We start from the raw sequence: 24,548 nt of genomic DNA, 5'->3' as shown, positions 1-24,548 counted from the left end.
CAATCATACCAGTGCTCAAGGTGTGAATTGGGAAAAATACTATAATGAGTAACTATATGGTTTCATGAAACATATATTGGGAAGCCTATCCTGGCCTGGCAATTCTCAGAGGTAGCTTCCTCAAGGAAGTGATTTTTGAACTAATGCTTAAAGTTTGAATGAAAATTACTAAGATAAATGGCAGGAGGTTCCAAGGAACCTTAATCTTGGGACAGTATGTGCAAAGGTCTTTCAGTGGGAAGAGAATAACATATTTCAAGGAACGAAAAGGTTATACAGGTTAAAACTAAAAGAGAGAAAGGGTGCTCTAGAGGAAAAAACATCTTCATCATTAAGAGGTGAGAGGGTTTCTTTTTAAGAACTTGGTCTTGAAGAATAAGAATCAAATAAGTAGAAAGAAAAATCCAAGGTTTTAAGTAGAGAGAATGACATCTGTGAAATCCTTGAGGAGGGAGGCAACTGATTTTTATAGGATCATCCCGATGGGACAGGGATGGAAAATGAGCCAGAAGAAGCAGGAAGGTGGCAAATCATGAGGAGCTTGTACCAACCTAGGGAATTTGAGAGTAACCACAAAGCTCTAGGGAGCCCCTGAAAGATTTCAGTCAAGGGACTGATAAGGTCAGATTCAAGCTTAGTAAAGATCATATTGGAGGCCATGTGGAGAAGAGATAGGAAGAACTCCATGCAGAAGGCATAGAGACCAGTTGGAAAACTTATCCCGAAAACTTGGTTAATAATTATGGAACAGGGAACACAGGAGGAAAGGCAGGCTGGATTAGAGAAAATAAGAATGTTTCAACCTAATTGTTTTCCCATAAGTTCTCATCATCTCTTTTAACATGTTAAGAAGGAGAAGCGAAGATATATATAACTGATAAAGAGTGGATATGATTATGCTTGTGTTCACTATCTATTTTGGACTAAACATGGACTTCCAGGGAACTATGCTTACCAGAAATTCACAGAAGCAGAAGAGATGAATGAACCTTTAATCTCTAGGGGCAGTGGCGGTAAGAGCCACCCTTTCTCACTCCTCTGCCACAGTTTCTGTACCTGGAGATTTCAAAGCAAGGAAAGCACTTCACAAAGATGATCTTTGAGGCCGAGGGGGGCGAGGGGGCATCTCAGTGTCTGTCAGAAATAAATGAACTCTCTAAGAATATGGTTTTTATTTTGGTACACTTACCTTTTGCCAAGTTGTGTCTGTTAGGCCAGGATTCACATTCATAGGCAGCACATAGGAGGGAAAAGAAACTCCTCCACAACTTTGGAATAGATTTCTTACCTTCCTCACTGTAGATAAGGGTCATTATTGATCTGATGAGGGTGGTTTAATTAGCAGCACATACAGATTCCTACATTGGAGAAAGGCTAAATGACTTTTGTGCTTGACGTAGAGAAATTACCTAGGCAATCAGTACTTAAAGTTTCTCTGTCTCCTAAATGAACCTGGTCAATGGTGCACCATCTAAATGAGTGGGTCTGCCATAGTTTGGAAACTGCTACTCCAAAGATAAAGATTGTCGGGAGCTTTGCTGAAACCGGTTTGTCTCAGTGGATAGAGCGTAGGCCTGCTGACTGAAGGGTCCTGGGTTCGATTCCGGTCAAGGGCATGTACCTTGGTTGCAGGCACATCCCCAGTAGGGGGTGTGCAAGAGTCAGCTGATTGATGATTCTCTCTCATTGATGTTTCTAACTATCCCTCTCTGTAAAAAATCAATAATATATATATATTTTTAAAAAGATTGTAGGGAGCTTCTGTAAACAGATAAATTTCACTTGTCTCCTGTCCCCTAAAATAGGGTAAACACAGCCTGTGAAAAATATTGTGAAAGTCAAGCAAAAGGTACACTCTCTCAGTAAATGAATGTGAGTAATTTGAGGAAAATATAATATTGCTATCATAAAGAATGCTCCGTGACAAAATTATTTGGTTATTTCCCAATGAGGAAACAGCACTAATTATAACACTTTTTTTTACTCTTCTGTAGCAAGCAGGATTCTCTGGTTGCAAGCGAAAGAAGCCAACTCTATAGTTTATGGCGAAAAAATTGTGGAAGGTCATGGGGGTGGCTCATAGGCACGAAGGGTGAGATGATACGGAAGCTGATTGAGACAAGAAACACTTAACTCTGAGGACTTGGGGAGTAGGAACCAACACATGCCTCTCCTAAAGGGCAGTTGAGTAAAATAAGTTCCTTATCAAGTCATGTGACAGCTTTTATAAATTGTGGCCAGAGAGGAATGAGCTTGCATGAAAAAGAGTGATGTCTAAAGGCAAACATGTGCTTTAGAACTCCAAGTCCATCAATATGCTCATACCTTAATTAGTGTTGATCCCTTGATGAATTGCACCAATGTGAAACAGCCCAGCAAATATTCTATCTAAAGAGCATACCTTAAAAAATGACAGTATGAGGAATAATATATTTTTTTAAAACCTGACTGTTCTACCTTGACATCCATCAAAGTAATGAAAAAATATAGGTTAAATGTGCAATGATAAATTCAATATGGCTGACAAGCCAAAAGAGGTCATGGAAGGGAAGGGCAGTAAGAATAGGAAGGAAATCTACCCTTTAAGTGGAAAAATAAGTAAAACTTGATCTGGGCAGGATTTATAATGAACTGAAAATTAGTTCCTTTCAATATGTGTTAAATTTTTCTTAAAATGAATACCCTCTATAGCACCATGAGGATACCAAGCCACAACCAATGGAAAATTTTATTGAACTACTTTTTAGTTTAACAGAATTTTCAGACAATAGTTCAGGTGATGCTTTAGCTTTAATTGTTTCAAAATCAAATCTACGTACCTTGATGATGTAATGATAGAGTGCATAAGAGTAGTTGCATGAAGTAAAGTATATCATTTCCCTAGCACTACAATAGACTAGAGAGAGTAGTTTTAAGTTGGAGGCTTAGTGTTCAGTCTCACAATTGTTATTGATGTAATTTTGGCATCAGTTGAACCTTTCTAATTCTCAATCCCATTATATGAAAGGGGACTAGTAATGTATCCTCAGTACTCTCTACCTCACAAGATTGTGAAGTACTTCAAGCAAAATGATTGGTGGTGCAATCATTTTGCCAACTCTACAGCACCCTATAAATCAAAGGATTGATTATATTTCTGTTGACATGCTATTCAACAATAAATTTCATGGAAATGTTGTGAAGCTTTAGATGTCTTGACCAGAGGTCTTAAAAGCAGTATTCATAGAATTTACATTCATCACAACCATTTGAAACAGTATTTTGCAAACCAACACAACTTTTGTAAAGTTAATGCCAGTGTGTTAAGTTTATATTATAACCCTGAAAGGAAGTAATATATGTCTGTAATGTGTCCATCTCCACAAATGACTTCTTTATTAAGGCTGTGTGAAATAGCATTAAAAATTAAGCTCCAGTTGTGACACCACCTTTGACATGAAAGAGCATGAACAGAATTAATATTGCATACAAATATCTCCAAGTATTGGATAGCGAGCTCACTGCTTAATTGTTCTGAAAATTATAGGGTATGTTTCCCTTTAGACTACATCACCATGATTTTTTATTTGCCCTTTAATGGAAATCATACTGTATTTTTAGTCTAGAGAAAAGTGTTTGTGGGAACCATGTTTCCCACCCATGTCTTGGCAGTAGAAACTCGTGTCTCAGATCAAGACTATTTACTGATCCCCATGGCAACAATGAGCTTTATCTCACACAAATCCTAATATCATAAGAACCCAATGGTTCTTTAGTATAGTATCTCAACCCTTAAATAACAGTCTTGATGTGAGCTATAAATAATTTAAATAGAACCATTTTTAATAAACTATTGGTACAAAGCTAGAAAGTCTGAGGTAGCCTCTTCTCCAGATTTCCATTTGGTAATAAACCCTCTGCCTTTTCTGTAGACACTGTGTTCCAAAGAAGTGACCCAGTTAAAGCCCTGACTTTTGTTACCTGACAGAGCAGTAAGTGGGGTGTAACAGTGATGCGGCTGGGACATGCAACAACACTCTATGTAGACCGCCGCCTATGTGTATGGGTTGCCTATGTGTATGGGTTGCCTAACAAGAAATGAAATCCCTAAAAGTTCCTACCATGAGACTTGGTCACTTCCCAGGTTGCTAGATGTGTTATACCACACTGGCTAAGAGTCTAAATGACAGAATGAGAAGGTTGAGTTATACCCATACATTGCTCTGAAGTCCACAGAAGGAAAAAAATGATGTATGGGTGCTAATACATTATATTATTCTTTTATCTCCTGGTCAGATCTGACAGTTTTCAAGCCTACAGGATTCCACACACATTTTCATAAAATCCATGTTCCAAGGAAGGCACTTCCTTCCATACAACTACATTATAATTTTTGTTGGAGCCTGTAGGCAGTGGTACTGTTATTTGACAGCCCCCCCCCCCCCAAACTTTCAAAGGCATTAACACTCAGCAGGAATAATTGAAATACCTTTTATACTTTAGAACCATTCCCTTGTATGATCCCTGGTATGAGCTGTAACTGGCAGTGCCATTCATTGATTTTTTTAAAAAGACATTTTACATTTCTATGCGTTTTAACACCCTGTTTTGGTAATGAAAGCATTGGTGACCAACTCTCTCTCTCTGTTCTCTCTTGAAGGCCTGCTGTTCTTTCTCATTTTTAAGTGCTTCATGAACAAATAAAGGAACTTGGCATTGTCGCTAAGAGGAGTATTTCAATACTCCGGACCCACTGATGTTGATCTGAATAATTTGCCTCTGCCCTTTGCAATATAAAGGCAACCAGATGACAAGGAGCGTTGTACATCTAAGTAGATGAGAACAGTTCTAAAAACAGTTGAGCCTGCCCAGGCTCCCAAGGTTCTAAAATGAGTGTCTAGTGAGAGTGCTAGTTGGGAAGGATTAGGTGAAGAAAGCAAATGAAAATTTTTATCTCACCTAAGTGAAAAACTTCATCTTATTCATGTTTGTAGTCCATGTGGTAACTGACTCCATCAGTCCCTTACACAGTTATAGGAGTTAAGAAAAAGAAAGAAAGAAAGAAAGAAAGGAAGGAAGGAAGGAAGGAAGGAAGGAAGGAAAGAAGGAAGGAAGGAAGGAAGGAAGGAAGGAAGGAAGGAAGGAAGGAAGGAAGGAAGGAAGGAAGGAAGGAAGGAAAAGTTTTCTGAATTATCAAGTGATTTTCTTATAATATGAAGAGGAGGAAAGTTTTGTTTTTTAAGTTATAATCAAAAGGAAACTCTAAGCAAAGCATAAAGCATGAGTTTGGGAAACATTGTTGATGTAGTCATGTATCTGTCTTCACGTATCTTGTGACGGGTGTGTGTGATACATGAAATATAGCTATGAAATAAGGAGGCCTGAAACATATATTTGGACAATATATTTGTTTTCCAGTGAAGTTTAATTAAGTAAGTTATGTTAAAGTGTTTTGCAAACACCTAAAGTGATATCCAAATATAAAATGCTGCAATTATAAATTGTCTAACAATATTTAATGAGCAGGTTCTATGATCTATATCAATCAAATAGTAACACTAACAAAGAGCTGGGTGACTCAATTGATTGGAGTGTAATCCTATACACCAAAAGGTTACCGGTTCAATTCCAGGTCAGCAAATATACCTAGATTTTGGGTTCGATCCCTGGTCGGGTTACATACGGAAAGCAAAGAATTGAAGTTTCTCTATCTCGCAATATTTCTCTGTTTCAAAATCAATAAGCATATCCTTGGATGAGGATTAAAATAAATAATGATAATTGCATTGTAGGGACCAGGATAACTTTAATGACTTTACCCACAGTTATACAACTACAGAAAAAGGAGAACAGCTGATAAAAAATAGATGACAGAGGCAATGCATATATGCATATAAGTTCTTTGGTTAATTTCTTCTCCCTCTCTCCCCTTCCCTCTGACATTTGTCAGTCTGTTCCATGTTTCCATGCCCCTGGTTCTGTTTTATTCATGAGTTTATTGTGTTCATTAAATTCCACATATGAGTGAGATCATGTGATATTTGTCTTTCTCTGACTGGCTTATTTTACTTAGCATAATATTCTTCAGGGCCATCCATGCTGTCTCAAAGGTAATAGATTCTCTTCTTATTTTTTTTAAATATATATTTTATTGATTTTTTTACAGAGAGGAAGAGAGAGGGATAGAGAGTTAGAAACATTGATGAGAGAGAGTCATCGATCAGCTGCCTCTTGCACACCCCCTACTGGGGATGTGCCCACAACCAAGGTACATGCCTTGACCAAATCAAACCCGGGACCTTTCAGTCCGCAGGGCGACGCTCTATCCACTGAGCCAAACCGGTTTCAGCAGATTCTTCTTTTTTACAACTGCATAGTATTCCAAAAGGCCTGAGGTGAGCTAGGAACTGGGTGGTGGGGGATAAGGGGGAGAAAATAAAGGAGGGACATCTGCATTACTCTCAATAATAAAAATAAGTAAATAAAATAGAATGTAGACTGTAGAAGCAATATATATTAAAGACAATTAAATGATGAGGCACTCTTACCTGTCCAATATACAGTGGAGCTTTGAAATATACTTTTTAATTTCTGAAAAAGCCATTTTATCATTGTATTTTCAAATGACAATTCAAAAGCTGTCATTAAGAATAACAATAAATTGAAGAACAGTTTCTTTCTCCACAGACAGTATTGCAATCTGTGGGTTCATTGCAAATGTGGCAGCAGAAAAACATGCAACAAAGCAGGTTCTCAGTAACTTCACCCCTGAAGTCTCTATTGATTGTGTTTGCACTTATTCTCAGCTTCACTCAGTCTCGCAGTCTGACAATGCCTCCCATTCAAAATAAACCTTCAGTTCTTGATTGCTCGAATCAGGTTGCTGCTGTTTCCAGTGGTTTCGTGATTAGAACATATTGCTTTCAAACTTGTCTCTCTTAGTCCTTGAAGCAAATTACAAGCACAGAAATACTTTGAAGCATCTCACACTTATCAGTGTTGAGTCTGTAGCAAATAGAAAACAAATCACAATGGCTAATGTTGTTATGGAAAGGTTGTAGTTTCCATTTACCTGTATTTGTGGACAAGATATTGAGTTTTTAAGACTAGAGATTTTCTCTTTTCATGGTGGTTAAAATTTGCATGTGGGATGAAAAAAACCCTGAAGGAGAGCAGTGATTTATTTTACTTGTTTCCTGCAAAAAGAAATCTCATTAAATAGCTTGTAGATTGTTCTAAACTACCTTAAATAAGATAAGCTCTTGTTTGTTAAAATACAGATCTTGGTGTAATGTCTGTGCATTTTTCTAAACAGCCACTGTGCCTTATTTCTGTGTTAATGAATGGCTTAAGGTGACACATGTAATAATTTATGGGCATAGATGGATTTAATGAATCTCTAGAATGGCTAGTTCCTAAGAAATGTTTAGTAAGAAGTAATTTTTGCCAAGTCTCTTGATTTTTCTTTGGAACCAATGACCAGCTGTGTGTGGTAAATGCTTCCCTGCTTTTTCAGCTTCACCATCATCACTCAATTCTCCCATTATTCAGTCTGCTTCCTACTGGCTTGACAGGATGCCTCTTCATCCATCAGGGCATTTAAACCCCCAATCCCAAATGTCCCCTGGGTTCCAGCGAGAATATGGAGAGAGAAGGGAACAGCATTTCAAGATTTTCTCCAGTCTGTTGTCCACCAATTACAATCAAAATGCCTTGAAATTGCTTACTCCTATTTCTGCTCTTTTCTTCAAACTCTGCCTAGTATAACCAAAACCAAAAAAAAATTCTTTGTTGTACTTTATTTTGAATAATCTCCTTGAAAATGTAAATATATATTTCTCAAAGGACATTAATGTTTCTGCCTGTTCTATAGAGATAAGCCTTTGCAGATGGCCATGCTTAACTAGGCTGTATACATAGGAAGCTAGAATAAACTTTAAATGATACTCTATTATAATGAATAAAGCCTTTTAAACACTGATTTATTTTTTATAGTCGGTGTTTGGTGACAGTCTTCATAACAGCATCTGAGTAAATTAAGGGAAATACCAGTTCACAAAAGTCTCTTTAGGAATGTATTTATTTAGGAATGTAACACATTGTTAAATACTACAAACAGATTACCAAGTATAAATTAGGCTTGTTTCCTGATGTTAGGAATATTCTAATCCACTTTGAAAGGAGAATCACCAGTCTTAATAGAGAGCAAAAGTAATTGGATGCTGTTTTGTTTTGATTTGCTTTTTAAATGAAATATGTAACTAAATTATTGAATAATAACTCAATATTACTCCCAACCTTCTTGCTTACTCTTAGAGGAAGAACCTTGCATGCCATATGAGTATCCACACTGGGCACCTGTGATGGGCTAGAGACCTTGAATCCCAGGAGGAATTTGAGACCAGTACTTTGGGCTTTCTATTCTGTTGTTCAAGTGCTCATATGTAAAAACTTGAATAATCTCCTTGAAAATGTAAATATATGTTTCTCAAAGGACATGAATTTGGATAGAAATGGAAGCCTGTCATTTGCAAGGACACAGAAAAACAAAATCAAACTCTGGAAAGAGAGCAAAAATGAAACGGGTTTACCCAAGATCATCTTGGATACCACCAGTCAGACAGAGCCAGATTTCCAGTGATGACTTCAAAGCACAGATCATGTAATCTGTCATGCAAGAATATATAACACAAACAAACAAACCCAAAATCGAAATGCTGAGTTCCTTTGGGTTCCCATGATCTCCATCAATTACCCTAACCTTCAACCAAAGTGAACTCCTCAAATTGGTCAAACAGATTCTGTATCATACTGCTTCTCTGCCGTTACTCAAACTCTTCTTTCCAACTGGAATTCCTACCTTCTCGTTTACCATTTATTCACTCAGGAACTCAAGACATAAGTTCTTTTTGCTTGATCTGTGCCAATACCTGTGCCTGTCTCAATTCTATTGCAGCTTCAAGAGTGAGAAATCTAATTCAAAACCATACAATTATTCCATGAAATCTTATTTTATTTTTCTGATCAAGAAGAATTTGTTAACCTATCCATTAAGTCATTTATTCAATGAAATAGTATATTGAACACCTATTGTATGCTGTTCTTTTTTGTTGTTTGTTCGTTAATTCTCACCTGAGGATTGTGTTTTAGAGAGAATAGAAGAGAGAGATGGAAGGGCAGGGAGAGAAAGAGAGAGAAAGATCAAATGGTTGCCTCCCCAATGCATACCAACCAGGGATCAGGGATTAAACCTGCAACTGAGGTGTGTGACCTTCACCTGGAATTGAACCTGAGACCCTTTGGTACACAGGCCAATGCTCTAACCACTGAACACACTAGCCAGGGCAAGCATGATAAGTCTTAACAATTCAAGTACAAATGAAATCTGTTCCCTGACTTTATGGAATTTGAAATCTAATTGAAAACAGAAACAATAAAATAGTAATTTCCCTATAATTATAGAATGGAATGTGAGGATTGTGCAAATTGTGCTTCAAAAACCTAAATCATAGCGGAAGAACCATCATCTTCCCACAGGAAATAACAACTGATGTAAGCCTAAAAATTCAAGGATAATCAGCTAACTAAAGAAGAAAATGAAGGATATTCTAGGCAGGATGAAAAGGCATAGGGAAAATAGCATGAGTATGAGGAAAACCAAGTTTTCTAAGTGGTCAGATTGCACATGCAGTGCGAGTCATTTGTAGTGAGTCATAAGAGGTGAGATTAAAATGTAACCAGGAAGTAGAACTTAAAACATTTCTGAGAACTAAGTTAAGAATTTTATATTTCACCCTAAATGGTTTGGGAAAGTATTGAAAATGTTGAACAGGGAGTGGCAAAATTGGAGTTTGGTTTTGAATGGCACCCAAATACATAAGCCATAAATTTATGAGGCAGGCATGTTATCACCCTCTCTTGCAATCTCTCACATTTAATCCACCAAGTCTCAGATTTCACTGTTAAATATATCTGGGCTCCATCTCTACTTCTTTTCTCTCTGCTGCAACAGTCAAACCAGGAACAACCAAGATGTCTTTAAAAATTTTTGATGAATATGTGAACTGGTCTCTTATCCCTATCATTTACACACAATAGCATGAATGATCTTCTAAAATGGAACATCTGATCATACTGTACTTCTCCTTAAAATGTTTCATTGACAGGATCCTAAAAAAAAGATGATTAACGAAGATCCTTCTGAGGACTTTGTAACTGAGATGAAACCTACCAGATTGATAGAAGCTAGCTATTTAAAGAACTAGAGGAAACTCAGAATGACATCACTAATGCATTGAAAAGGTAACCTAAGGAGTGACAGAAAATATTTACAGAACAGGACTTATATACAATATTAAAATAAAATAATAATAAAAGGCACAAGTGGCAGTCCATCCACAATAGAGAAGTGAGGAATAACAAGTAACACCAATCAAGTCCTGCTATGGACAGAATGTTTGTATTTACCCCATATCTATATATAGTAGTCCTAATCGCCAATATTATGGTATTTGGATGTGGGTAATTAAGTTTAGGCAAGATTATGAGGATGGAGTCCCCTTCATGAGATTGGTTCCATTATAGGAAGCTGAAGAGACCAAAGCACTCACTCTCTGTCACATGAGTATAGAGCAACAAGGTGATTACCTGAAAACCAGGAAGAGGGCCTTCACCAACTAAGAATCCAACTATGCAGCCACCCCGATCTTGGAGTTCCAGCCTCCAGAACTCCTGAATTTCCATAAACGTTTGTTTTTTTAGTCACCCAGTTTATGTTTTCTATAGATGCAGCCTAAATTAGGCAAATCTTAAGGAAGATAACAAGATCCCAATCTGAATGTATCTATATAACAACAACCAAGATGTCCAATCTTGATATCAGGATGAAGTACAGGCACAAAGGATGAGGCACAGATAGAAATGATGCCTGATGTTTGTTAGGCATTTTGTCATCAGTTGGTGATTTCAGTTTGATTGAAATATATAAAGATCAAGGTGGGGCTGCAGTTTTAAGAAAGGTCAGGCAAAATCCCTGCTAGCTATTTCCCACTGAAAACCAGAGATACAAGCAGCATCAGTGGGTAGACCGAGTAGCTCAGTTTTGAATTTATGATGCTTCCACCTGAAGATGCCAGAAAAATTTAAGAGTTCCATTTTCCTTTCAGACACTTGGGTACTTGATCATAGAGTAGAAAAAAAGTTACTTCAGAGTTCCACTAGCTAGTATGCTTCTGAGACAGAATACAATATTTTTTATGAAAAATCAATTCAAGCGTGTTGAAAATTGATGTTTTATTGGGATCAGGGCAGACAGTCTTGGAAGACTGGATCACAATTTCACATATTATGTAAGAGGCTTCATTGTTGAGTCCTCATATGAATATACACCTTGTGACCCAATACTTCATTTGCCAAATCTTTCCCTGTTTCTGGCTCCAATCTTTGTGTTTTCAATGATAATTTTCAGGTATTCCTGTCCATGGCTGTCTCTAAGAGCGTTATATAGATAAGGCAATTTGTACAGCCCTGTAAAACAAGGTAGTGGTCATGTAGACATCAATTTGTAGATACACTACATCAATTTGTAGAAAGATACGATCAAAAGTTATGCAGTCGGTCTAAAGGAGAAGAAACAAACAGAAAACGCAGTGTTTAACAAGAAGGAAAAATTAAAACCAGAGGAAGAATCAAACAGGAAGTTTGGTATTTTATCTTCATGAGTGCTAATATTCACCAGGGACACCAGGGGCAAAGGGTGTCAGCTCTCTAGTCCATATCTGGATTTTTTTTAAGAGTCTGAGCCAAGTCCAAAAACTAGCCATGGAATTGTATTAAATGCATACAGCTTTGCCAGTAGAGCTATCTCTTTCCATTAGATAAAACATTTATAACACATGAATGAATACTATAGCCTTATAAGGTTAGTGACCGATTTCTGCATTAGGTAACAGGGAGATAATTATAGTCAATAATAAAGTAATCCAAAACATTTTCTAAGCTATAAATCTGTATAAATAAAAAGAACAAGTTCCCTCTTGCTTTCCCTCTCCTCCCCCATTGCTCATTTGCCATTTTTAAAAGACCCTCTGGCTCCCAATGGCCCTAATAAATTCTAATTCCCTTAACAGTTCATGTACTACTGCCCTTCATAATGTTGTACAAAACATTAAGTGTGCAACATTGTTTATGTGCTAGATACAATATTAACTAAGACTTAGTTCCAGCACTCAAGGAATTCATGGTACAATCAAAGAGTCACTGTAACATCAAAAATTGTATAAAAAAGGCATTAGCAAAGTTCAGGAGGAATGTGGATGAAGACTTCAAGGAAGGCTTCGTAATATAAGTGCAATTGTAGTTTGATCTTGCAGGATGAGCAATACTTTGAAAAGAGAAGGTTTTCTAGGTGAAAAGAAAAACATGTGTAATAGCCTAGTTATAGAGATTGTGATTTGTGTGTGATGTGGTAAAGAGTTCATTAATATTGGCAAATAAGCTACACAGGAGAGAGTCATAGGAAATGTAACTTGTCAGGATATAGATGAAGATTGATTTGTGTACCTTATGATCACTGGAAAGCTAGGCAGAGTTTTAACAGAACAACAAATATGGAGATTTGTTGCTGATGGTGATGGTTTCATTATACTAGTAGATTCCTATTTGAGGAATATCACTCAAGTGGAAAAGGAACCTATGTCAGAAAATATTGGTATGAGAAAGGTCAGATCAGAAGTTCTTTCCAGGGGAGAAATAATAAAAGTTATGAGAACAGTGTTGTGATGAAAGACTGAAGTTAAGAGATAATTTAGGTTATCTTAAGGAATTTGTGTTGATTTAAATGCAAGGTGGGTGTAGAAGGAACACATGTCATTGAACTTTCCAGTTTGAGAAACTGAAAAGGTTGTACTCCTATTTATAAAGGAGAAGTCAATATGAGGAAGACTAGTTATTGTGGGAGAATGCTAAGTTGTTCAGTTTAGGACATGTTTTATTTGAGGTCATTGCAATATATCCAAGCAGAAAGTTCAAATACAAATTGGAATTATAAAGGGAGTGCAGAAAGAAAGATGTCATGAAGAGAGGTAGATATTTGAAATTTATAGATTTATGTGGCAGTTGTGATCATGGAAATTGTTTCAATAATTTAGAAAGATTTGAGAAAGAAATAGAAGAGAGAATAGATGCCTGGGTTTTATACCTGGGACCTATTTGCCCTTCAAATAAAATTCTAAAATTGAAAGCACATGTTTATAATTTTTAGGGAAAAAAAAGTTTGGCAGGATCTGTAATGTTGTAGAATAATATTTTTTGTCTTTTAAAAAATATATTTTATTGATTTTTTTACAGAAAGGAAGGGAGAAAGATAGAGAGTTAGAAACATCGATGAGAAACATCAATCAGCTGCCTCCTGCACACCCGCTACTGGGGAAGTGCCCACGACCAAGGTACATGCCCTTGACTTGAATTGAACCTGGGACCTTTCAGTCCACAGGCCAATGCTCTATCCACTGAGCCAAACTGATTTCAGTGAATAACTATATTTTTAAATAATGAGAGAGATTTCACCACATTAAACAAAAACTTTAAGGAGATAATTAAGTAAATTTGTAATTCTTATTCAATGTTAAATTCAAACTTGGGTGTCAATATTTAAAAATGGAGGATTAAAAGAGAAACTTCCATTGAAACTTTATTTGGTTTAAAATAATTAATAAAATGTATTCCAGGGAAGTGATTATTAAGCTCCATGGTCTTTACATTTTAGGTTGTTATTATAGAGTTATAATATTGATGCTTCCACAATCTCTTCTAATTTACATATCATGTATGGCTAACTTCCACAACAGATAAGTCAAGAAAATGTTGTTTGTTTTTTAAACCCAAGATTAAAAATCAAAACAAAATTTAATGAAAACCTCTAGGACACTTGTAAATGATTTTAACTTAAATTTCTAAAGAGTGTCTTTTTTTGCTCAATTTCATATATTTTTCTCTCTAAAATTGCAATCTGACTATTTTGTTTGTTTAATTTATTTGCTTATTTTGTTCATTTGTGGTTGTTGTTTTTTTGTTTGTTTGTTTGTTTGTTTGTGTCTTTCCTGGCAGTATTTAGCAAATTGAATGCTAACTGAAGGAATGAGGCATTTTGGGGCAAATAAAACTGAGTTTAGCCATCATTGTACCAGGTAAAAGGAAAATGAATAATTACTTTGTAAGAGATAAAAGGTTCATATTTCTGCTCCCAGAAATATGGAATAGACATCCTTTTTCCTATTTCTCCTATCAAGTACAACTAAGGGGGAGAAATATGAAATCACATTAAGGAATGGACATTATATAAAGGAATTAACACTAGGCATTATAATAAAAGAAGCATAAAACTCTGAAAGAAGGCAGATCAGTGAGGGATACTGGAACCCATCAACAACATAATAATGAGTTCCCTGAACTTTCTTTTGCTTCAGATATCTCAAACATAGAGCTGGTATTTTTTTTTTTAAAAAAAAAAAAGTCCTAACAAAAGCCTGCTCTCTCTAGACAAAGGACCAAGAAAAGGGTGTCCTAGAAAGACAGAAAACATTTAGAAAATAACTGCATACTCCAACTAAATCCCACAAATAGACACAGGATGGTAAAAATGCTGAAAATCAAAGACAAGGATAAACTTTGAAAACAATAAAAGAAAAACAGTGGGATGCTTTACATTGGAACTTCAGTAAATGATTTTCTGACTTCTCAGCAGAAACACTAAAGGCCTGAGGCAGTAGGATAACATATTCAAAATGTACAAAGAGAAAAAACTCTCAACCAAGAATCCTACAATCAGCAAAACAATATTTTTTTTAAGTAAAGCAAAAATAAATACACTTCCAGATAAACAAAAGATCAAAGAATTTGGCTGCTATCAGACTTGCCCTATAAGTAATACTAGAAGTAGTTCAGGGTGAAGGCAAGCAAGCCTAGATAGCAATGTGAAGCCACATAAACAAAGACCACTGTAAAGGTAATTAAGTAATTGTAAAAAAATACTACAATAGATATTTTGTCCTTTCTCCTAACCAATTTAAAGAGAATTATATTAAGTTATGTACATAGCCGAAGCTGGTTTGGCTCAGTGGATAGAGCGTCTGCCTGCGGACTGAAGGGTCCTGGGTTCGATTGCGGTCAAGGGCATGTACCTTAGTTGCGGGCACATACCTGGTGGGGGTGTGCAGGAGGCAGCTGGTCGATGTCTCTTTCTCATCAATGTTTCTAGCTCTCTATCCCTCTCCCTTCCTCTCTGTAAAAAATCAATAAAATATATATTTTTTAAAATAGTTAAAATATGTATATAATATGTTGTTGGGCCTGTCACAAGTAAAAACATTATATAATGTGTAATGTACTTACCAATAATACAAAGCACAAAAGAAACAGTGGAAACAAAGCTGTATTGAGCTAAGAAAGCGACTACAGGTGGTAAAGTAATAATTGTTACAATGTATTATTGATTTGGTAACATTAATAGGTGTAATACATATAACAATAATACCACAAAAGGGGGGACAGGAGTAGAGCTATATAAGTGGAGTATTTCTGTATATCACTGGAATTAAGATACTCTAAATCTGAGGCTGATCCTGATAAGTTAAGATGTATATAGTAACTCTTGAGCAACCAATTAATAATAGTTCAAAAATATAGTGAAAAAAATCACTAAAGTAATTAACATACTACATTAGAAAATATTCATTTAATGCTAAGAAAGTAGTAGGAAAGAATAGATGAACAAAAAAAGACCTGAGACATATAGAAAGCAAAAGGCAAAATGAAACATGTAAATTCAACTACATCAATAATAAGATTAAATGTGAGGATGTTAAACAATTGGATCAAAAGATAGAAATTTTTTAGACTGGGTTAAAAACAATAAAATGAAAATAATATAATAATGTTTTCTACGGAAAAGATGCTTTAGATTCAAAGACATAAATAGATAGAAAATTAAAGATAAGAAAAAGACAGATCATGAATTTAGCAATCACAAGAAAGCTGAAGTGATTATACTAATTTAGGCAAAATAGGCTTTAAAATAAAAAATGTTGCCAGAGATAAAGAGGGACATTTTATAATAAAAAGAGCCAATTGATTAAAAACCTATAACAATTATAAGAACTAAATTGACACTTATCTAGATTACCAAAAAAAAAAGAAAGGAGACTCAAATTCCAAGATTTAGAAAGGAAAGAGTGACTGTTATTACTGACCCTACAGGAAAAAAAAATTAAAAGAAATGAATAATCATATGCCAAAAAATTGATAACTTAGGTGAAATGACAAATTCCTAGAAAGATACAAACTACTTAACTTGATTCAAGAAGAAACAGACAATCTGAATAAATCTATATCAAGAAAAGAGAGTTAATTAATATGCAAAATCTACCCATAAAATAAGGACCTAGAAGGCTTCATTTTCAATCTGAAATAAAATTAAGAAAACAATTCCATTCATAATAGCATAAAAAGAATATAATACTTAGGAATAACAAAAAAGTGAAAAACGTATACTCTGAAAACTATAAAATATTGTTGAAATTAAATAAATGGCAAGCACCCTCTGTTATGGACCAGAAGACAATATTGCTAAGATGGCAGTGTACCCTAATCTGATTTATGAATTCAACATAATTCCTATCAGAATCTCAGCTGACTTTATAGCAGTTGAAAACCTGATTCTAAAATGTATGACTTAAAAGGGAACCAGAATAACCATAAAATCCTAAAAAAGAACAAAGTAGGAGGACTCACACATTCTGATTTTAAAACGACTATAAAATAATGAAGACACTGTGTTACTGGCACAAGAAGAGACATATAGGTCAAAAGGAATAAACTGAGATTCCAGAAATAAACCTATACATTTAAGGTCAACTGATATTCAACAAGAGTTCCAATGGGAAAGAATAGTTTTTTTCAACAGATGGTGCTGGGACAAGTGGGTATCCAGATACAAAAGAATGAAGTTCATTTTATACAGAAAAGTTAACTCTAAATGGATGAGCTGAAACTCTAACTCTAAGAGCTGAAACTATAAAACTCTTAGAAGAAAGCATAGGGACAAATCTTCATGACCTCAGAGTGGGCATATGATACCAAAAGTATGAACAACAAAAGAAAACAACAGATCAACAGAACATCATCAACATTTAAAGCTTTTGTGCTTCAAAGAATACCATCAAGAAAATGAAAAAAACAATCCACAAAATTCTAGAAAATATTTGGAAATCATATATCTAATGTACTTGTTCTAGAGTGTATAAAAGACATTTTCAACTCAATAAAAAGTACAAATAACCCAGATTTTTAATGGCCAAATAATGTGAATAGCTATTTCTCTGAGGAAGATATACAAATAAACAATAAGCACTTGAAAGATTGTTCAACATCATTAGTCATCAGGAAATGTAAATCAAAACCACAACAAGACACCACTTCACAAACACTAGAATGGAAAAGTCAGAAAACAAACAAGGCAGATGACAAATATGCGCAGAAAGTAAACCCTCATACACTGCTGATGAGAATGTAAATTGGTGACACTGCTTTGGAAAACAATCTAGAAGTTTCTAAAATAATTAAACATAGAATTATCGGCAATTCTATTCCTGGGTGCACACCCCGGAGAAATTCAAACACAAATGTTTATAGCAGCATGATCTATAATAGGCAAAGATGGAAAAAGGATGGGAACCAAATGTTCATCAGTGGATAAATGGATAAACAATATATGGTAGATCTACACAAAGGAGGATTACTCCTCCTTAAAAAGGAATGAAAATACTGATTCCTGCTACAAATGGGTGAGCTATAAAAAGGGAAAGAAGCCCGTCACAAAAGACCACATATTATATCATTCCAGGTGTATGAAAGTCCACAATAGGGTAATGTATAGACACAGAAACTTGATTAGTGGTTAGTTAGGGCAGGGGAGGATGGAGGGATAAGGAGATGGTAGAAATGTTTTAAAGTTGATAGTTGATGATCTTTGCACATATCTGTGAATATACTAAAAACCATTGAATTGTAAACTTTAGCTCAGTAAATTATATGGTATGTGAGTTATACTACTATATCAAAAAAAAAAAAAGTTGTTAAAAAGGAAACATGAACATTGTGCTAAGGGAACCCAACTGAGACTAATTAAAATGTCAATAGTGGTACTGGAAACAGGTCCAGAAAATCTACCTAGAAAAGGTGATGTTTGAGCTGCTGATCTTCAAGGGTAAAAAGCCATCTTAATTTCTTTTCTTCTCATTTCGGGTCTTCCAAGATGGAATGGAAATTTTGCTATTTGTTTGTCTTTGAAAACTTTCCTTGTGCCTCAACAAGTCTTTTATAAAAGATTACCCTCACATCATTAGACAAAGAAAGAAACATTTTTTTTTTAATCACAAGAAAATTAACAGCTACAATGTTTTTTAAAAGTGCAATCCTCACCCCTCTTTAACAGTAATAATTGGTGTCAGCTACCCACTCTAAAAGATCCGTGCTAATGTAGTGGCCCATTGAATTGGGTAACTGTAATTGTTAGATAATCTTCCTGGCTAAATCAGGATGATGTCAATATTTTGAACAGTGTTTTCTGTCTCATTAGAGTTGACAATACCTGCACAGATAAGCAATGGGATACTTGAGATTCTTATACCTTACATAGCAGCGGGTGGGGGGTTTGCTAAACTAATAGCCAGTAGTTGAGGGTTAGCTATTGTCTACTCATTTATCAATGCATTGATTTATTCAACAAACGTGTGGTTTGCTTACTATAGGATGGACATGATGCTGGCGATACAGAGTTGGCAAATAACATGATGCCCCAGTCTTCCAGGAGCTCACAGTCTAATGGCCAGGGGCTGACAGGTAAGAACAGACTAAAAGAAAATGCTATCTGTGCTTTAGACTACTTGGTGGTGAGGTCAGGAAAAACTTCAGAAAGGAACCGACACTCAGCGGAATGTTAAAAGACAGAATATGTTCTTCAGGCAAAGGTGGAGTGTGCATATATGTACGTATTTGGGGGGGGGGAGGTATATAACATGTACATATTTTGGGGAGGAAGTATAGAACATTCCATTGAAAGGAACAGCCTGTGCAAAGCTATCCTCCTAGTGAAACAGCATGCCCAGAAGCACGGTGCTCTATCCTTTTCATAGAGTGGGGCAAATGGATGTGAATACAGCAATTCTGACTTCTGCATCGACAGGGTTCAGAGCAGGCCAATTGAACCTCTTTCTTGGGAAGCATGATAGGCCCTTAAGCTATTAATCAGATATTTTCCTATCCCCACATCCCACAGCATCTTCCAGAATTAGATGAGATCACCCCAGCCCAGAATACTGATTGTCCAAAGGTAAAGCAGGAAATTGGCTCATTTACCCAGCAAACCTCAGCAAGGGACTGCCATCTTCATTTGGCCAACCCACCATAGGCAAATAGACTTTGGGATATACAAGCATTTCATACCTTGGCTGCCGCTCCTCACTCCAGAGTGGAATTCACAAACAGGTTTGAATTACGGCAGTCAGAGTGTCCGCAGATTCTTCTCTGAACAGAAAGCAGACTCCTGGTCTCTGGTCTATGTAACTGTGGAGTCCCTGTGGGTCCTGTGTATCAACCACGCTGTGGATTAAATAAACAGCACCTTACATTCATATAATCCCTTATAATTGATGAAGATCTATACCACACGCATTAACTCATAGGATAATTCTAAGCGTAGAAGGTCAAGTGTTCTCTTGATTAGCAGAGAAAAAAATAGAACTCTGTGACAGTGACAGTGCCATGCTCCGTAGCCTTCATCTTCCACGTGTTCCCTCCTGGTCACCAAATCGCTGCAGCGATTGGCAGGCTTCGAGCGTTCTGACTCAGAAGGAAGTGAGTGGAAGGGATAAAGGGACAAGCTGAGCCGTCCAGGTTTGAGCAGAAAGAAAGGCTTGTCTGAAGTCCCACCCAGGGGGCTCCTGTTTACACCTGCCTGACCAAACTGAGTTACATGGACATTCTCGGCTGTCAAGGACTGTGAGGAAACAGTGTTGCTTCTGAATTTCTAAAGTAGAAAAAGGCAAGTGAAGAGAGGATATTGAATGCTCCTGGGTAAGGTAATCATCTACTCTGTCCATCTCTGAGCTATATTTGGTCTGCTTTTTAAATATCAGATATTGCCCTAGCTGGTTTGGCTCAGTGGATAGAGCATTTGTCTGTGGACTGAAGGGTCCTGGGTTCGATTCTGGTCAAGGGCACAGGCCTGGGTTGAAGGTTCGATCCCCAGTAGGGGCAGTGTGGGAGGCAACCTATCAATGATTCTTTCTCATCATTGTGTTTCTCTTTTTCCTCCCTTCATCTTTGAAATTAATAAAAATATATTTGAAAAATAACAATAAACATCATACATTAATGTTCATTAGATATACAGTATTATATAGACTATATCTTATTATATATACCTAGAGGCCCATTGTAGAAAGATTCCTACAAGAATAGGGCTTCCTCAGGCCTATTCCTGCAAGAATAGGGCTTCCTGTGACCATCCTCACCTCCTCACCTGCTTCCCTCCCTTCTCTGCCGCCTCTCCTGTTTCTCCACAGCTTTGATCCCTTCTGCAGCACTTGACTTCCTTCTATGCTGTCTTCAGTCTTCACTCTGCACCTGGATATGCAAATTAACTGCCATCTTGGTTGGATTAATTTGCATAGTCACTCCTTATTGGCTGGTGGGCATGGCTTGTAGGCATAGCAGATGGGTGGTCAATTTGCATGTTTATCTTTTATTAGATAGGATGTTATTAATATATAATTTATGTAATATGCATGTACTATACATAACATATTATATAGGTATTATAGAATATGAAGTGTAGTATTATATGGAATATGAATATATATATGATTGGATTTAAAGGAAAGAAGTTAGAATGTCAGAATATTTTGAATGAAAAGACACAACCTTGCCCCTTCTTGCTTTGCATAGAGATTACTAAAATCCAGGATTCCTCAAACTTGCCATTTATATATCCATTTTGTACCCTTCTCTCTTTTTTCCTTTATTTCTTTTATAGAAATGTTAAATATACACAAAGTTGAAGGGATGCTATAATGAACCCGTATTGACCATGGGTAACAATTATTATTTTGCAAGTCTTGTTTTGTCTACCCCTCCATTTTTTCCTCTGAATTTTTTAAAGTAAACTAATCTTATTTCAGTACACTAAAATGAATTGTGCCTGTATCCCTCAAATTTCTTTTTTTCTTCTTCAAGAAGAAAAACTCTACAAAAGTTTAAACATGATTTTGAGAAAATTTTACCCATGGAAATATGTTATTTGGAAATTACCCCTCTTTCTCTCTCTCTCCATATTTTGACCACTTGTTACACAGAGTAACAGCAAATTGTTTTAAAAAGGAAAATAAATTTAAACACTGAGAAGCAAACATACAAAGGAACTGGAAAGCTAAGCAGAGTTTGGTCAACCCCTGACAGAATACCTCTCACCTACTATACAGAGCAGGATTCCTCCTCTCATCCTCCTCCCCCATCTTAAGATTTAGGTCATAGTCATGTGTCATTTACAGTATCACTGACACTGAACAAGTGTAGCAATTAGTATTCTATTCGGGTTTACATTCCCTACCTTAAAAAAAAAGTTTTCTAAATCTCAAACCATATGCTCTATAATAGCTTACTAAGTCAGTTCTGCCACAATATCCTAAATGAGAAGTTGAAATAAAAACCTGGCCTCTCCTTTCCTTTTGGGTATGTTGATTACTCTGACCTTCTGCTGCTACCTTATCCTTTAAGACAAATAATCCAGAGTGTTAACAACTACTCCTAATTAAGCGAATGCATCATGGTTTTATTTATTCACGTACAATGCCATCCATTTGCTCAGCCATTCATTTGCATGTTCATTCGTTCACTAAACAATTCTTGGGCCCCCTGCATATCTTAACTGCTACAATCTTTTAGGATGAGGCTTCTGGGACCTTAATGATACCCTGTTTTCATAAAGCTAAGCAAACCGCTCTCCTGAAATCTTTTTTTTTTTTTATGTGTGTGGGAATCAGACAGAAACCATTCATTCTCTGAATGTGTGGAGAGGAGAAATGTCGATCTGAAAAGGACATTTGCAAAAAAGGCACAGTGGCAGGATGGTGAGAGCGGGCCTGGCTGGAAGGATCTCTAAATGTGTATTTTTATCATCCATGTGTTGGATGAAGCAGGGAGCTGCCAGATAGCTCCTTTTCGACAGCTTGGAGTTACTGTTGGGAGCAGATCCATGTATGGAAGCGAAAGCCGAAAGGCACAGATAAGCAGCGATCCAGCTATGCAAACCATGTTTAGAGACACTTAAAGGACAAGCATCCCGGGTCCCTTCTTTCTGGCAAATGTGGAGAAGCCAGCACACCGGCTCCTTTTTCACATCCAGCCCATGCGGACCCCGTGGCCAGGCCTGCTGGAGAGGTAGGTGCAGGGCTTTGTGGTGAACGTTATCTGAAGGAGCATTCGTGAATAGTCCCTCCTAAGCTCTTGATGTCCCTTAAGGGAAGCTGCCAGATAATATTATTTATTTTTGTGAGTGTGGGGGAGGGGGGAAGGAAGGGCAGGGTGCAGAAAAAGAAAGAGGAAAGATTTAGGGTTCGTGACTAAGGAATTTAACATGAGACAGGGCAGCTTGGTTACAGAGGGAAAGTGACAGTACAGAATGGTTGTCAAGTATAATCCAGGGTCACTTACCGTTCGGAATTTTTATGGATACGAATGTCCCTCGACGTTGCCAGCACCTTCGGAATGGGCCGCAGCTTCCAGTGGGTTCTGATAGTGTGCATTTTCAAGTGGGGGAGGTAGACGGTGCCTCTTTCTCCCCTCGCTCCTCCAAAGCCAGCACGGACTCCTGGGTGGCTGGCTCTTCCTGACACATAGGAGAAGCTGCTTGTAAACGACATTATTATTTTTGGCAGCTGAAGTCATTTTTTTTTGCAGTGTTTCTCAGCAGATCAGAGGTTGATTACATCCTGTTCGAAGATTCTTGGGTTTCTTTCACAAACGGGGTCTTACGCAAGTTGAAATTGCTGAAACCAGCTGTACGCACTGGACTTTCCGTACCTTTCCCATTTGCTTGCTTCCTTGTTTTGTTAAGGACCGAGCACTTGGGAAGCTGAGGAGAACATGTTGCAGCGGTTATCATAGTCCCGTCGTCAGGGATGGTTTGGCAATAGCAGATTGAGGCAGAATAATGGAAGCTGCATGCGGCAGGGGTCTGAAGGAGAAGTATGAATAGTATCTGTCTGCCTCTCTTCTGTTTTCTGGGATACAGGCTAAGCTAGCCATATCAGATCCATTTCACTTGAAATGCTACTGCAGTACATTACCATATTGTAATAATTAGATAACTAAAGCAGATCTTTTAAAATTGTAAGCAAATTCTGAGAACACCTGCAAATACAAAAATCCAGGGGAAAATAGTACACGTCATATCTATGAAATGTGCGTGTGGTTTTCCAAGATTTAATTAAAATATGTTTTACACGAGTTAATGAAAGTTAAATTCAAGATTTCTCTTGTTGAGAACACTGTGTCTATATTTCAAGTAGTATTTGAACCATCTATTCATTTAACTAAAAGTTTTCAATCTGATGCTAGAGTATGAGTGGGAAAAGAGAAAGAAAAATTGAATGCGATTTTTTTCTTCCATGATGACAAAACATGACATAGAAAATGGTGAATAACCAACTGCAAGAAAGTAATGAAATGTAATACTGACCTGCAAGATGTTTATTGGGTAAATTAGATAGCTGGGAAAGGCAGTTCACTTAAAGGATATACATGAAATGACTTTAGTTATGTGGTGGTTTCCTTCAAGTTGCAATGTGCCATTGTACCAAAAAGTGTTAGGGGGGGAAAATAAAAACACATGGTTCTATTTTTATTATACATAACACATCATTATTAAAATAATAAACTATGGGTTTTTTTTAATCAAAATATTCCTTTTTCTTTCTAGTCTATTTACACCAACAACACATTATATTAATAACACATTTGCTTTTAACCTTTCCACGTCTCTAAAATAGGCTATTCTACTTTACTTAAAAATATTAATTCCGTATCTGAGAGATTGAGCGAGAGAGAGAATAAACTATGTCTTCTTTTTTTTTTTTTTTTAACTAACAGAAACAAGCTATTATAACGTTAGCAAAAGTGGAAAAAGGGTTGTTTGAAAATACTTCATTAAACACTATATACCAACCAGCTTTCCAAAAGGAATGGCACAGCATGATTTTGGCAATTTTCAATACATACAAGATTATTTTAAATGATGTCACTAGTATTTGTGACCAGATGCAATGCGCATATGACATCATAGAGCATTTTCTCATTTGCTTGCTGCCAAGTACATTTCAAGTGTGTACTCCTCATGAGAAATGCCTGTTCCTGTTTTTCTTTGGCAAAAATGTTTAATAAGCATCATAAAGGAAACAGTGACTTGTTGATATTTTTTAGATACAATTTGTCAACATCTATAGAAAAAAAGGTGA

At 36.5% G+C, this 24,548-nt stretch overlaps 1 long non-coding RNA gene across 2 annotated transcripts; it reads right to left on the bottom strand.

The window, feature by feature from the left end:
* Positions 1-1,008: 1,008 nt before the first annotated feature.
* Positions 1,009-23,053, bottom strand: LOC311631425. Of its 2 annotated transcripts, none has more exons than XR_014796572.1 (4): positions 22,747-23,053; positions 19,480-19,635; positions 6,528-6,984; positions 1,009-1,134 (listed from the first exon to the last, which is right to left on the bottom strand). It is a non-coding gene; the product is annotated as an uncharacterized lncRNA (long non-coding RNA). The 2 variants fall into 2 exon arrangements; XR_014796573.1 differs by lacking the exon at positions 1,009-1,134 and adding an exon at positions 5,425-6,386.
* Between the last annotated feature and the right edge of the window lie 1,495 nt (positions 23,054-24,548).

This window comes from Pipistrellus hanaki (genome assembly GCF_964339955.1).
Source record: "Pipistrellus hanaki genome assembly, chromosome: 12".
Classification (NCBI taxonomy): domain Eukaryota; kingdom Metazoa; phylum Chordata; class Mammalia; order Chiroptera; family Vespertilionidae; genus Pipistrellus; species Pipistrellus hanaki.
This window is presented reverse-complemented; position numbering and strand designations above follow the sequence as displayed.